The sequence below is a fragment of the Papaver somniferum genome, chromosome 7, assembly GCF_003573695.1.
Source record: "Papaver somniferum cultivar HN1 chromosome 7, ASM357369v1, whole genome shotgun sequence".
NCBI classification, from domain to species: domain Eukaryota; kingdom Viridiplantae; phylum Streptophyta; class Magnoliopsida; order Ranunculales; family Papaveraceae; genus Papaver; species Papaver somniferum.
In genome coordinates this window covers 257,395,633-257,409,136 of record NC_039364.1, presented here as the reverse complement: position 1 = coordinate 257,409,136, position 13,504 = coordinate 257,395,633, and the positions used below count along the sequence as shown (strand labels likewise).

Sequence of the window (13,504 nt, the reverse complement as noted above, 5' to 3'; positions counted from 1 at the left end):
ACCTTAACTTAAGGGTGGATCAGATCTAACCAGTGTAGTCAATCTCGACCGAGATGGCCGAGATATCGCCGGTAATATCGGTTTCGGCACTCGGCCGAGACGAATCATGCTATATCTCCGGTACGATATTTGGCCGGAAATCTCTGTGGAGATGGGCGGAAACCGGCTGCCGACATAGCCGAGTTTGAAATTTCGCACTTATATGAGGTAAGTCATCCGAAATCATACAGAGTTACGATAATTATTAGCTAGTTCACGTTAGTTCCCATCAAAAGGAAACAAAATATTGGCGTTCACATCATTATCAACGGCCATTGTATAATTTTACTTGATTGAATCATTTAAATACTACTAAGAGCATAACAAACGGATAGATCAACTGCAATTGTACGTTTAAAGCACGTTTAAATTGAAAACATAGAATTAAACACAGAAACGAAAATTACTAATACATACCAAGGCAAACCAAATATGCAGAAAACAAGGTAAGAGCAAAATCTCATGGATCATCATCTATCTTATCTTCTTTCGAGGTAAGTTAATAAACCTCTCAAAATGATAGTCCTTTAAGTGAAAGTGGTGTTGTTGCTGCATCAACTAATCAAAAGACCATGCCGGTGGAAGAAGAGAGGCTGAAATGTTGAACACAGTGAAAATGTCTTCTACTAACTACTCTTAACTTCTTAATAAAACCGAACAAGTGGAGTTCATACACTTCTTTATCCTGGCACGTGGTCCACAACTAAATAGACATATATATGTGTAATTGATAGTGGCCAAATGTAGTTTGTACCTGGATGCAAAATCTTTGTTAGCTCCACATGATCCATTGATAACAGTAGGATCAATTGACATGCCACGGTGACAGTGATCATGGACTACCTGGTGGTGTTTGGGATAATAGAATAATATAGATGATGATATTCATTATATTTTAACTAATGAATTGTGAAAAATATTTGATATACAAATTGTAGGTATATAATTTGAAAATGAAATTGTACCCAGATTTGAAACCGAGATCTCCCTGATACAATGTCATGTCAGTGTTTTGGTCCCTATTCGAGACAAACCGAAATCCGATATTAACTACATTGGATCTGACCAACATTTATTTATGTAGGAAATACCATATGGTCCTAGAAATAATATATTAGGATGAATTTGGTCTAGTTGACGCAGTCAACTGTCTGTTTGGTCCTTTTTAGAAAAAATATATTATAGTTTGGTCCTAAAAATTATAGTTTGGTCCTAGGGTGATGTCATGGATGATGTAAATGTCATCTTGTAGTGGCAGAAATACCCTTATGTTATTGTTTGGTCCTAGAAAATAATGGTTTGGTCATAAGGGGATGTCATACCTTTGCTTTTTTCTTTCTCTTAATAAAAATAAATAAATAAAAACTTAAAATTTAAATATCTTTTGAACCATATGTCCAAAAATGATAAATTTTATATATTCGGAAAGCCCTCGGCGATAGCTTTCCAACGAGTACCATTGTCGCTATGTTTCGGAGTTTTTAATTTTTTCCTTATTTTTTAGCTATAAAATAAACTATCATACGAGTTTATTCTACAAAATGAACTACTTTAATGAACTATTATACCAGTTCATTAATGCTAGTTAATTCATTCCAAAAAGTGAACTCTTTGGATTAAATAACATACGAGTTCATTCTACAAAATGAACTACCATACGACTTCATTCTACAAAATGAAGTGGTATAATTAACTATTATTACAAGTTCATTATACAATATGAACACCTACGGGTTCATTCTACAATATGAACTACCGTTTACGAGTTCATTTTATAAAATGAACTACCATAATGAACAACTATTACGAGTTCATTCTACAATATGAACTACCATTTTTAATTACTATTACAACTTCGTTTTACAACATGAATTATCAATCCTACAATATGAACAACTATTATGGGTTCATTCGAAATTAAGAACATCTATCACGAGTTCATTCTTCAATATGAATTATAATAATGAACTACCATTGCGACTTCATTCTTCAAATTGAACAATTACTATGGGTTTATTCTACAAAATAAATTGCTAGTGTATACGAGTTCATTTTACGAAATGAACTGCTAGAACTAGAATGAACTACCATGTTATAAAATAGTGTTCATTCTCGGAATGAACTACTATTATGCCGAAAAAAATTAAAAGCTCTGAAACATAGCGACAATGGTACTCGTTGGAAAGCTATCGTCGACGGCTTTCCGAATATATAAAATTTATTAATTTTTGACATATGTTTTGAGAGATATTTAATTTTTAAACTTTTAAATATTAAGGTTAGAAGTAGAGAGAAATTAGTAGAGAAAATAAACAAGAGAGAGAAACCATTCATGTGAAGGGAAAAAATAAGAAAGGGAAGGGGTACTTTAGATATTTTAATAATTATGGACCAAATGGAAAAGATGATTTCTGAAAGGACCAAATAGACATGAGACCACCTAAAAAAGGACCAAACCATATTTTTCCCTTTATTTATAGCAAAACGAAGAGAAGGAAAATTGCCACATTAAGGCGAAGCGAAAGACCGTAGTAGTTGGATTTCACTACAGTTAAACTATAGTGAAGGGAATCATCACTAACGAGGGCTGATAAAAAAAATGTCCATATGCAATTTAGGAGGATGGTTTGATCACACAATGAGCAGGTAACTCATTCTCAAAGCAAGTCAGGTCCCTCTCTGCCAGATTTTGTGGAACATAACACTCTTAGTTTCTATGGTAGTTGTTCACCGTGGCGGCAACAATTTAACATAGGATGGTTGAGGACACTAGGATGATACAAGAGTTTCTTGAGCTCGGGAACAAAGCAAAACTCACAGCTTCAGAGGCAATTTAAGAACGATTTTTTGGGGATTATGGTTTTTTTAGGGAACCATGGTTTTATTTTGAGTAAAGACATTAGAAATAAATCTAGGTCACCCCTAATCTAGATATTTATATTAATACCTAAATTACCCTCCCGATTAATTTTGGGTGATGATTAGCTAGTGTTAATAATAGTTAGTGTAGTGATTAAGTTAAAGATAATTAGTGAGATTAAAAAATCAGATGAGTTTTTTTTAGAGAGTAAAGTTAGAGAAGATGAAGAAGGAAAACATGAAAAACGATGGATTTTACCAACCACAACCGGAGGAAGGGTATTTGGGTACCCAGGTATGCTTCAAACTTAGATAATGTTGGTTGAATTGCTCCAAACTTTCAATAAAAATGAAATTTTTTATGTAAATTTGGGCCAGTTCGGTTAACCATATGTGAGCAACATGTAACCGAACACATCTGAAAGTGTAGTTTGGTTACCATATGTCAAGAACATGTAACCGAACACACCTGAAAGTGTAGTTCGGTTACGTTTTCCAAACACGCAGGTTACCGAACTCGCTCGTTAATGGTGGTTTTGGTCGTACAGTGCAATGTTCGGTTACCTAGGATAAAATGGTAGGTAACCGAACTTTGAACTTGACAATTTATTTGAGTACATCTTGTGTGTTCGGTTAGTTCGCAAACTTCAACGCAACCAAGTTCCCAACCGAACTTCAGGTTAAAAGTAACCTAGTGTTAGAAGTTCGGTTGGTTCGCAAACTTCAACATATTTTGCGAATCAACCGAACTGGGCTTATAGGTAGAGTTCGGTTACAAAGAAAACTTAATAATTTTGCGAACGAACCGAACTTATGGACTTGTATTGTTCTAATACAAGGAGTTCGATTAAAAGAATTTTTTTGCGAATCAACCGAACTTTGAGTTCGATTAAGAAAAAAATAATTTGTGATAACCGAACTTTTTACTGAAAAAAACTCTATTAAACCTCTCTGCAACTTCCATTTTCAACTCATTTTGATGATTAGTTCTCATTTATTCAACCAAAAACGAATGACAAGTAATGGGTTTGTGAGAATATCTTTGTTAATGTTTTAAATTAAGCTATATATATAGTGGTGGTGGTGGTAATCGGAGGTGGTGGTGGTAATCGGTGGTTGTTGGTGGTGATAATTGGAGGTGGTGGTCGGCGGTGGTGGAAGGTGGTGGTGAGAGGAGGTGGTGGTTATATATATATATATATAGAGGGTTATTGTGTTGATTTTAAATTAAATTAGGTTAAGGATAGGTTAATCATTTTAATGTTCTAGGACACCCCTTATAACTATAGGGAAGGTGGCCTAATAAGACCATGGTCCCCCGAAAAAACCATGGTCCCTACAAAATCATTCCAATTTAACTCTTGGATATTGATGAGGTGCCTACAGTATCAGGCCCATGTACTGTAATGGGCTTCTGTTATCTAACTTGAAATGTCAAATGCCGAAATGTATATAACATTGTGCGACAACCAGTTACGTTGGTGATCTTACAAAGCTTCTCGGTTGAGTCGTCTAGCAATCTGCAATACGTACGTGTCATGAAGAGCTTGAGGCCATCAACTACCGATTCCAAAGTTATTCATGTTGTGATGTTTGCGTCCAATCTGTTTCCAGGAACTGAAAATGAACCTCAACGCACTATCACTAACTTGATTCTCAGATGGTTAATCATGAACGCTGAATTGTAGCTTGAGGCCATCGGTTAGACAACACACACAAATAAGAATAAGAAGAAAAGTAAAAAATGCACCAGCCGGGAATCGAAATCGGGTCTGTTGGATTCATTTTGTTCAAGAATCCAATATTTTTACCAACAAGACTGGTTGTTTGAGTTCGGCCACGGACGAGAACTGTTCATCCTTGAAACTTTTGATTTAACAATCCAATTTCAGTCCTTATCGGGATCACTAACAGGTTTTGATTGCAAATCTTGAAGCGCGAGTTTCCCATTTCTGAAATAAATCAACAATAAGACAATCAGAAAGACTTAAAGTCATTACTTAAAGCTGCAAATCATCCTATCTAAAATTTAATTTATAGTCCCATATTGTTCAGTTAGCATGAATTTTCTTTGGTTAAATATCACGAGAACGAAATAACCATCGACCAATGATATAACAAGCACGATGTGGAAAGGGTTCCCATAATTCTCCGATCTGCGGAATAAAACATGCCCATATTTTAACGTGTTGTGCTCACCTTTTAGAAGCCGAAGGAGTCTATCCTAGCTATTTTGTCAACAATTCCTTTCTGCATAAATTATACTGTTTTCCGGTTAGCATGTATTTTTTTTATGATTCCTAGTTACAGAAAAAAAATGCATTTGACTAGTTTACAAAATTTTGCCGTGTTCTAATTTCTAACAATCCAGCTTTTTGCATACTGTTACTCAATCCACTCCAGTTAAAAAGAGATGTTTAACCGGAGTGGATTGAGTAACATGTCACAGGTGACAGGCTCCAGTTCAAGAGTTTTGTCAAGCCTTCCTCTAGTTATCTATACTAGATTTTGGGCCCGTGCTACGCACCGGGCATCTTTTTATTTTAACCATATTTTTTATTTTTATTAGGTTTTGCTTGGATTCGCCTCGCCTCGCCCCGTCGTTTTGAATTTTTGATTTGTTGTGGCTCGGCTTCACCTCGTCCTGTGAAGATACATTTTCGATTAGGTGTCACATGGCTTTTTCATCTCCTATCGCAATGAAATTTTTATTTGGTGTGGGTGTGGCTCGGTTTCGCCTCGCCGCGGTGCATTTTTGATTTGATGTGGCTCGGCTTCGCCTCGCCCAGTCGCTTTGGATTTTTGATTTGGCATGGCCCGACTTCTCGCCACGTTGGTGTTGCGATGCTTCATCCTGCCCCATGTCGCTTTGGATTTTTGATTTGGCATGGATCGGCTTCGCCTCGCCCCGTTGGTGTCGCGATGCTTCATCCTGCCCCGTCCCTTGGGGTTTTTAATTTTTCATTTGGTGTCGCGAGGTTTCACCCTGCCCTATCCCTTAGAGTTTTTAATTCGGTGTTGCCTGGCACCTCACCGTATATCCTAATGTATATGTCATAACTTATAACCTTATTTTAGCAGACCCGTAACATCTACATGAAATAAAGATATATATATATATGACAATGAGAAAAAATAATCTGAAAGCTAACAAAAATGTTATATGAATCACATGCAGTTATATAAATACATACAAACACACGTTGAAAGGCAGGTGATGGGAATATTTAACTTTAAGAAAGAAATATCAAAGCCGGTGATGCTACCTTGTGTCAGAAATTGAGTGATACCTAAAAGAAAGCAGATGATTAAACACACACATACACTTCGACCAATTGTAGGCCTCAGTAAATTCGTTCCCTCTGTCCCCTCATCTAGTCTATAAAGTTCAATACTCTTATGAAAAAAAATTTGTTCCCTCAAGTACAAAGAAAAAAACTAAATGTCAAAAGGCCAGTATCTTAAACTGAAGAAACCCATATATTGCAAAATCCGCCATTTTAAGAAACCTTTAGCACTTCATTTTAGGAACTCCATCTCTAGCAACACCTACATGAACATTTGTGCTCCCGGCAGCCCTGGTAACAAAATTGGTAGGCTTAATTTCTCATTTGAAATAGCCAAGAAATTCTCGGTATCATATTATTGTTAGAAAGCTTGGAGAAATCATTGGTTTTTGTAGGCATATTCTTAAGATGCTTCTAATGCTTCTAACAATGGTGAATGGTGGTTAGAAAATAACCAAATCATTTCTAAGCACATTCTCTGAATAGATAAACACAAAATATGAGCACCATAACATGTATTTAATAATAAATGAATAAACCTATTAGAAGATCTGGCAGAAAAATCTCTTGGTAACTACTTTCAAGCATTGAAAAATAGTAATCATTGCCTCTAGAGGTTCTTAGGTTGTAGCTAAATAGCTAAGTTGATACAATTGTAGCTATCTATTATCTTGGTCTCTTCACAACTTAGTATGAAAGCAAAAAATATTTGATGATCAAAGATCTCTTCACAACTTAGTATGAAACCCACCGCACCACCAATGCTTATCCAGAATTTCAAGATATGAGACATCAAAAAAATGAATCATCCAAGCAAATAAGACACTGATTAATGAATCCACCAAGAAAATGTTTCTTAGCCTTTATTTGTATTTGCATGCTATTTTGCATACTTAATCCACCAAACATGCATTTCCTAGCCTTTTCCGTTTAGGATACTATGAAAATCAGTATGTAAGGTACACTACCATAGTTTTTCAATTTCACCTTGATGACTTTATATGAAATGGTTAGTACTCCAAGTGAATATTATTGTATACCTTACATAGAGAACCTTCGAGCTTAGTATTCGTAAACAGAACACTTTGAGGGGTGTCCTTGTTTTTGAGAACGAAGAGCAGCAACTCTAGACACTTCTGATAGGTATTTTGAGAGTCTTTCATTTGCATCTGCAGATATCTGTTGAATTTACAAAACCCACAATTCAGATTCTGATCTAACTGGATCAATGTATCAAAATATTACATATTTTTAATAATGAGTACTCACTATTCAGTAGATTTTTATTCGAGGTTTTCAACCAAAAACAAAAAAATCATATTTAACCACACCACCAAACTTACAATCATAAGAAAAGCACATATCCTATTTAACAAAATTGCGATCACTGGAGTTTTACATTACAGTGGAATAACGTAGTAGTGTGTGTATAGAAAATACTGACACATATAAACATTAGCTGATAATAAGATGGTTAGACTACATATCATTCTTATGATTATCCTATATGGTGTTTGGGAAGGTTAAAGAAGTACATCATTTATATTTTAGAATCACATGCTCAGCTCATGAATTTGAGCTCGCATTTGCTGAACTTCTTCATTTTTGATGGGAAGATAGGTTCAAACTGTTTCGCTTGAAATCCCGAACCTGAGAAATTGGCAAGCGAACTTCTATCAAGTATACATAAAATCTTGAATATATTTCAGCCTTTTATAGTAACTAATGTATATTTTCTGGGCATGTTTAGGGAGTTCATTGACCTAAGTTCTCTTTAATCGCTCCAAGTGTATATTAATATTGTATTCGACATGGAACTAAAGGATAAGTTTAGACTATTGTAATATATGGCTATACTTAACTTAAAACCGATATGTTGAAATCAATATGAATACCAAGTAAAAAAAAACAATCCAAAAGAAAAACATACAAAGGTAGAGAATAGTCTTGCTTAACATTATCACCAAAATGTTTGTATTAAGTATAAAGCAGCCCTATTAATTAAATATGAAACCCAGGTAGCCCCAGTATACTCACCGCTAGGATTTCCAATTCAAAGCTCAATTGTCTCTTTAAGACACTGGATAAGCTTGTTGTGCCATCTGCAAGCATGAAACAGAATAAGTGATTGCAACCAATAAATCATAAGAGGTGACGAATTATACGAAGTGCAAAAGGTTGAGGAGTTAGAAATATATCAACCATAATAAATCCATAAGGAAACTGAACCCGCTTCCCTCCATGGTAATAGGATGTTGAAAGTTGTCATTTTGTTCTATATATGATAGTTGAATGCCTGATGCCACTGTCATATACTGATTTTCAGTTGATTATATTGAAAAAAATAACAATTTATATGTTTGTATATCTAATTTACATACCATTTTCTCAATGCACTCATTCCGCTGCCAAAATACTTTGATGCCTGCCTCATATTGGATGTACAATTTGTTACCTGCAATGCAAATGATTTAGTTGATTATTCTGGAAAAAACAAAATTATCTATATATTTTTCTATCTAAAGAACATACCATTCACTTCGTGCACTCCATCCGGATGCCATAGAATGCTTTAATGTCTGCTTCGAATAGTCTTTACATTTTGTTGATACCCAACCTGGAATGCAAATGCCAGTGTAGATTAAAGACGAAAGATGATGAAAACTAAAAACTTAGATGACGAAATGAATAATTACTGCTTCAACGCAACATGTACACTACACCCAGGTGGTAACATAATTTGAAGATATGAAAGATCTTGGTGCTACGGATTTCATCAGTTTAGAATGCTTCTTGAATCGACATATCTCATTGTAGCAAAATCAGTCAGTACACTGAAAACTCAAGGCAAGTTGGCAATGAGTATAAAATCTTCAAAACATGTAGATCTATCTAAAGAGCCCCATAAAGTTGATGCATATCATACGTAGTAATGTCTTTTGCATATTGCTTCTCCAAACAATCAAGAATCCTGCAAAGCAAATAAATGAGATGAAATACAGAATTGGCCGAAGTAAACGAAGTTCACAGCTATTGCCGGGACCCAAGAATTATACAAAAGGAAACATAACTATATTGTAGTAATTATAGAAATGAGTTAGTATCAATCAGCAAGACCCCGTGCATCCCACATCTAAAGCAGCATTTCCTGTCGAACACTACGCATTTTCAGCTTCATTAGTTCAGTGTAACCCTGCAAAAGCATAGGTCAAGGTACGTAAATAGGCCATAAGAAATTCATGGCTAAATTAGGGGTGTCAGATCAAGCTCCCCAGCATAAAGTGTAAATTTATCCCATCCGCACCACTGCGTAAGATAAAAATCATGGATAAGATATATAAGTACAAAAATATAAAGTTAGCTTGATTTTCTACTACTTCACAAGATAAACATGAAATCCGCATATAGAGTTCCTGATCTAACAGAGAGACTTATATTTTGAGATAGAATAAAATTAATTTTACTAACTGAGGAATCCTAATACCTACGCACGGAATATGGTGCTTCCGTGCCTGTATCTAGGTTTACTCTGCCTTTTTATAATATTTCAAGCAAGAACGACATATATCTCTATAGGATACCTAGAGGCAAAGCACATCCTTCATATTTTATGGGGGCTATGTACGTAGATGCACATACCACTTAAACATAATACTTAAATCACATGCAACCCCTGTACACAATAAGAGATTAATCAACCAAAAGCACAATTCATAGGATTGAAAACCATGATCACATTTAAAAATAAGAATACTGAAATGATCCTACCGATCAATCAAGTCTTGTGCTTCATCTCTTCAGGTACCTTGTTTATTTCGTATTGACCCTAAATTCAAAAATCAAACCCCTAATCAATTAATCCAATTGAAATCCTCAGACCTAAGAAAACCAAACCCAGGTATTGATCAGAAAAAGCTGCAATTTTTATATCTTAAATTCGCTAATTAATCACAACTTAGGGTTTACGTAATCAGAGAAAGCTCAGTAATGTTACTTTCTATGCAAAGTTTTTTTGCCGATAAGGTGGCGCTCAACTCTATGATGCTTACTTTTTAATATGTAATGAAACAGTTTTCTAATATCAAAACAGGAACCCATAAAATCGTTTTGCATGATACTGCAATTTACATCAATCAATATCAAGCTTAGGCTGATTCCTAAATCGAATATAAAAATATATTTGGTACATTTAAGTACAAACTAATGACCTTGCTGCTTACTGTTAATTGAGAAAATCCAAAGGCTGGTACTCCTTGGTCCTGCGAATGTTTAGCAGCCTTTCTAAACTTGCCATGTATGAGGAAAAAAAAAGAAAAAAAAGGCCATGTATGAGGAAAAAAAAAAGGATTAGCCCTGCAAGCTGCAATCAAGATGCAAAAAATAAGATTAACCAAAAATCAAAACCTGATTTGTTGACGTCGTTTGAAGGTTATGGCTAGGAAACGAATAAGATAAACTGAAATCAATAAATAAAGAACAATTAAACAAAACCCTAATCCTTTTGCAAAAGAAAACCATGAGAAATTAGGGTTTATGATATATCAGTAATTAGAATAAGATTAAAATCACCTTGAATGGATATTAGGGTTTCTCCATAACTCATCTTGGACCAAAATCGTACCTGCAAAATTAAAAAAATAAATAAATTGGGTTACGGTTTACTGATTCAGAGAAACAAACAAAAACTGAATTTGTTTGCAATCCACTGTATCAAAAACCCAAGTTTTCCTTCAATCGACGAATCCCTACAACACAACAAAACCCCTTCTTCAAATATTAAAAGAAAAGAAAAGAAACAGTCTCAAAACCTCATTTAACAACAAAAGAAGATTTAAAGAGAAACCCCCAAAACTATCTAATCTACATCTCCATCTCGCGGAAGAATCAGAGGAAGTACCACTTAATCTCCTTCATCGAGCACTGAGAGAAGAAAATCGAGCGGTAAGTTCGTGAAGAGAAAGCAGGGAAAACTCGAATAATTTTTTTTTTGTTTTTTTCTTTTATGTTTCCAGGAAGACTGATAACGAAGATTCGGGAACTATGGTTATGGAGAAGGAAAGCTAATAACGAAGAATCAAAACAAATACGATGAACAAAGAGATGGAGAAGGAAGACAAAGCTAGAAAGAATTTGTTTTGCGGGTTTCTTCTTAGGTTCTTTTTTTTGTTTTCGTGTTTTTTTTTTGTTGTTGTTGTGATAAATACAATTTTTTTTTTATTTTGTGAAACAAATTCTTGTTTTTCTCTTCTTTGAGGAAAAGTGAAATAGAGCAATTCTGTGAGAGGATGAGGGTCACAGTTCAACATGAAGCCTAAGAAGCTTAGGATTTTAAAGGAGTTAGATGCTACGGTCATCTTCATTTGACTAAACTAGAACTTTCTTCTTCGTTCCGAGTTGTTGCCTTGAGCTAAACTGGAAAGCAGACACAAATGCTGAGCAAAATATTAACATTTTGTACTTAATAGACCTAATGCTTACAATGAAAATTGAAGTTTGTAAAGCTACAACCTGATCGTCAGATGACTACTGACCGTCCGTCACCTCCATTTCATATTTAACCTATAAAGGTGAACAGAGCAAGGAAAATAAAACCAATAAGGAGAGAGACCCATAAGATCATCTCAATCTCCCTATAAAGGTGAAAAGAACAAGGAAAACAAAACCAATAGGAGAGAGACCCATAAGATCATCTCAATCTCATAACCAGGACAGCAGGTACTGCCGAGGAGGGGGTTTGGAAATAAATAGTTTTCAACCAGCCTCGGTTATTACCTCAGTAGCTGCGTCAACTGAGGACAGAAACGAGCAAGAAAAAAAGAAGGATTTGAAGGTGGTTGGTGTTAGCAAAGGATTTCAGAGTTTCACTTCCAAGCGTACAATTTTCAGATTTTTGATCGAATTCAAAAACCCACAACATGTATTAGTAATACTATGCTTACAAATATTTGGGAAAAAACTGCCGTTTCGCGGGCAGTTATGATATCTGGGTACTCTAAAAAGGGTGATGTTGAGTCTCGCGGTTAATATTTGATGAAGCGCCATTCAAGGATAAAGGAATTTGGGGTTGTGTTGTATGATTTCTAGTTATGCGCACAACAATTGTTTCAAGGAGGGATTGGAAATGTTTCGTTTGATGCAGTTGACAAACATAGACCCTGACGAAAGAATTTTTGTTAGCTTACTTAGTGCCTGTGCTCATTTAGGATCTGCGGATATTGGAATATGGACTCACAAGAATTTGAAGAGAATGTTGTAACTACTGGAAATCCAGTAGTACACCCAAACGGAAAGTAACCAAGATCTAAGACATGTTTAATAATATGAACCCCAAAATCTTTATTGATGAATCATACAAAGAAATCAAACTACAAGTTCTTAAACACAAGGAAATCCTAATCTCCTCTAAGCAAAGCTTTCCCACTCAACTAAAATCTCTCTCTCACATCTTGCCCAAGGACCTCTACTTATAGGCCAACTAACCCTAATGGAGTACCGCTCATTTTACTTCGCTTCATTCTCGCGAAGGTTCCATTTACTTCGCCCGGATCATTTTCTATAAAGTTTTTCCCTTTCTTTCACTATCCTCACATGGACTTTTCGGGACACCTGTCTCTTTTCTTGCTCCATAATTTATCTACTTCGTGACCTGTCTTTTCAACCAAGTAATCCTACTTCGCTTTCCTGACTTCGTCCTTGGTGACTTTCTGGGCACTCCAATCTGGTCTTTCGTATCTTCGTGTGAGTATTCATGCCTTTGCTCATATCTTCTCTTTTTCTTAGTGTGATTGGACCTCGGCGAGATAACTCTGACATTTGATTTGACAAGTTTCTGACTGGGATCTTAGAGTGAGATTTTCTACCTCTTTACGTCCGACACGTGGCGAACCTATTTCGTGTTCCTACATTCTGCCTTTTCTTATTCCATTCGAGTCATACGAGAATGGAATAAGAATCGCTCCAGAATTCCTAGCTAACACGTTCTCCACTTTCCTGTCTCCACGCTTTTTGGGGTAACCGTTTATTACCGGTTATTTATACTTCGAACGTGCCTCCGACCTGCTAAACCAGTCATCCCTTTACGATGTTTATGTCCAACTTGACTTAAGTTTGGGGTTTCTTTTCCTCTTCCTTCCTTTTGTGTCTCTCTAGTTTTCGTGCTTTCTCTTTCCTTCACCATTGTTGTACCCTTCCTTCACCCTCGACTTCCTTTTCATTATTATGGCTTCTAAGAAAATTTTCACAAATTCCTCACTAAAATCCCTTGAGGATTTTCAATCTGATTTCCATAAGATGGGTCTATCTTTGTTCCTAGCGACTGA

The 13,504-nt window shown here is 35.5% G+C and overlaps 1 long non-coding RNA gene across 45 annotated transcripts; it reads right to left on the bottom strand.

Moving 5' to 3' along the window:
- Positions 1 to 6,039: 6,039 nt before the first annotated feature.
- Positions 6,040 to 11,382, bottom strand: LOC113300182. 45 transcript variants are annotated; one of them, XR_003335564.1, is made up of 13 exons: positions 11,083 to 11,382; positions 10,755 to 10,806; positions 10,590 to 10,641; positions 10,394 to 10,466; positions 9,954 to 10,011; positions 9,825 to 9,826; positions 9,257 to 9,378; positions 8,718 to 9,156; positions 8,567 to 8,640; positions 8,388 to 8,490; positions 8,223 to 8,287; positions 7,226 to 7,364; positions 6,040 to 6,476 (listed from the first exon to the last, which is right to left on the bottom strand). It is a non-coding gene; the product is annotated as an uncharacterized LOC113300182 (long non-coding RNA). The 45 variants fall into 45 exon arrangements; XR_003335570.1 differs by lacking the exon at positions 9,825 to 9,826 and having other exon boundaries at positions 8,718 to 9,019; positions 9,112 to 9,156; positions 9,257 to 9,491; XR_003335531.1 differs by having other exon boundaries at positions 8,718 to 9,491; positions 9,767 to 9,858.
- Between the last annotated feature and the right edge of the window lie 2,122 nt (positions 11,383 to 13,504).